The following is a 2,857-nucleotide window of genomic DNA, read 5'->3' on the forward strand; positions in this document are numbered from 1 at the left end:
TTACCCACTTTCCTGTCAATAAACTCAAATAAAGGGCACTAGAGCCAATAAAACCTTTAAAAAAAAATTAAGAACGAAGAAGAACAGGATAACATCAGCCCCATTGTGGCGTCAAGAGAAATAAAATTGGAGATGTTGAAATGGTAAAGATTTTGAGAGATGGAAACTTATTGGTAGTTTGTAGAAATGAAGAACAAAAGAATAAGGCTTTGAATGTGGATAATATCTGTAAAAAAAACTATTGGAGAAAAAAAATCACGGGAGAAATTAAAAAAAATTGGAGTGATTTATGGGATCCCTCTAGATGAAAATCTGTGGCGGTACCAGTGTGATCCAAATGGGTAACTTGAATTTAAGACCATAAATTTAATAAATATAAGGTCGCAATAATTCTACTTAAAAAGTTACCTTTAAGGCACACAGGCCCGCTACAGATGAGGCTTGAGACAATTTCACCCAATTCAATAATTTAATTTATTGCATAATTGTTTTCATTCTAGTCGAAAAAAATACACCAATTTAAAACCACACACATTAAAATAACAGTTATGGCTCAACTCAAAGATGGCTGTGCAAATCAGGGTAGTGGCCTACAAAAAACAAACAAACAAGAAGAATACAAGAAAATCGTGCACCAAACCAGAAGGAGTACCACCACCCGGAAAGTCCAACACCACGAGCCGACCGTTCCTGTCAAAATAAAGGACAGGAATAATGTACAGTTATTATAAAATATTATTTATTGTACAGTTATTATAAAATAACTGTACATTATTTCATAATTATACAGTTCAGTCCACGACAAATCAAGCAGCAATAGTCCAAACTAAGAACCCGTCCTGGGTCGAACCGCCACGCCGCCCAGAGCGGCACCAGAGAAGGATCAGTACCAGCTGGTCACAAACCAGCCCGAATCAGCCACACTGGACGAGGGGCAGGAGCCAGTTTTACCCCGACCAGGACGGCGGGCATGAAGCCAACAACCAGGGCGACGGGTAGGCAGCCGACGACGGATAACCAAGGTAACAGGCGGCCTGCCAGCCAGGAACGGAACAACAGGACAACCGGCAAGCAGCCGGCCGAGGACAAACAGCAGCATCTATCAAACATACATGTCAAAAATAGAATCTGGAGGCTTAAGAAGAATGAGCTTTTCACTCACCACTGAGCTCTGTGTAGTGTCTCTGGCAGGCACCTGGGTATACAGGTAAAGCTGAGCTAAAGCTACGCTAACAGACATTAAGGGTGTGAGAAGCTTCTTACCACAAGAAGGATCGATCAGTGATTAGAGTCATCATCATTCAAGCGCGTATTAGTATGCGAGATCTGAACCGGAAGGAAAACATGATGACGTCCACCAGGTGATGGAGGGCCCTTTACGTATATACAGACAGCGCCACAACCAATTAAATTCAGGCACTTGTGTGGTGCGTTCAGAGCCCACAGGGCATACTGCCACATCTTGACAAAATTAGGAGAAGTATTGTAGGTGCAAGGTTAAGATTTGGACATACAGGACTTAATTGTAAACTTTATAAAATTCAAAAGCATACTACTGGCAAATGTGATTACGGTGGAAACATGAAACAATAGAACATGTTGTATTAGAATGTCATAAATATGAAAGAGAGAGAAGATATATGAGGAGAGAGTTTGAATGTATTCATTAGATATTTTGCGGAAGAATTTGGGGAGAAAACATATCCAGATAGTTATTCGATTTTTAAAGAAAACTAAACTAATTCATAGAATTTGATTATAGTAGGTGTGTTTGTGAACATGTGTATGATATAGATGGTAGAATACAAAGTTATGTATAAGTATGTGTAATTGTGCGTGTGTATATATATATATATATATATATATAAAATAAAATAAAATTCCCTTCTCACCCACCGTGGGTGGTTCTTATCCTCTGAGCTCGGGTCCTCTACCAGAGGCCTGGGAGCTTGAGGGTTCTGCGCAGTATCTTGGCTGTGCCAAGGACTGCACATTTCTGGACTGAGATGTCTGATGTTGTTCCTGGGATCTGTTGTAGCCATTGGTCCAGTTTGGGGGTGACTGCCCCGAGGGCCCCGATGACCACAGGCACCACTGTGGTCTTCACCTTCCAGGCCCTCTCCAGTTCCTCCCTGAGGCCCTGGTATTTCTCTAGTTTCTCGTGCTCCTTTTTCCTGATGTTGCAGTCGCTTGGTATTGCTACATCTACCACAACGGCTTTCCTCTGTTGTTTATCCACTACGACAATGTCTGTTTGGTTCGCCATTACCATTTTGTCTGTCTGGATCTGGAAGTCCCACAGGATCTTAGCTCTGGCGTGCTCCGCCACCTTTGGGGGTGTTTCCCACTTTGATCTCGGGGTTTCCAGTCCATATTCTGCACAGATGTTTCTGTACACTATGCCTGCAACTTGGTTATGTCGTTCCATGTACGCTTTCCCTGCCAGTATCTTGCACCCTGCTGTTATGTGCTGGACTGTCTCAGGGGCCTCCTTGCACAACCTGCACCTTGGGTGTTGTCTGGTGTGGTAGATCTGGGCCTCTATTGCTCTGGTGTTTAGGGCCTGTTCCTGGGCGGCCAGGATGAGGGCCTCTGTGCTGTCCTTGAGTCCAGCTTTTTCCAGCCATTGGTAGGATTTACTGATATCAGCCACTTGGGTTATTTGCTGGTGGTACATCCCATGTAGGGGCTTGTCCTGCCATGATGGTATCTCTGGCACCTCAACCTCCGTTCCCTGTTGTCTGAGATATTCACTGAGCACATTGTCTGTTGAGGCTTTGTCCCTGATGTATTTATGGATCTTAGTTGTTTCGTCCTGGACTGTGGTTCTCACACTCACTAGTCCTCTGCCTCCTTC

The 2,857-nt window shown here is 43.4% G+C and overlaps 1 long non-coding RNA gene across 1 annotated transcript; it reads right to left on the bottom strand.

Annotated features, from left to right (window-relative positions):
• On the bottom strand, nucleotides 1-1,885 carry LOC111610474. Its single transcript, XR_002753653.1, has 3 exons — nucleotides 1,264-1,885; nucleotides 1,163-1,195; nucleotides 1-1,099 (listed from the first exon to the last, which is right to left on the bottom strand). It is a non-coding gene; the product is annotated as an uncharacterized LOC111610474 (long non-coding RNA).
• Nucleotides 1,886-2,857: the final 972 nt, after the last annotated feature.

Source organism: Xiphophorus maculatus, chromosome 13 (assembly GCF_002775205.1).
Source record: "Xiphophorus maculatus strain JP 163 A chromosome 13, X_maculatus-5.0-male, whole genome shotgun sequence".
In the NCBI taxonomy this organism is placed as follows: domain Eukaryota; kingdom Metazoa; phylum Chordata; class Actinopteri; order Cyprinodontiformes; family Poeciliidae; genus Xiphophorus; species Xiphophorus maculatus.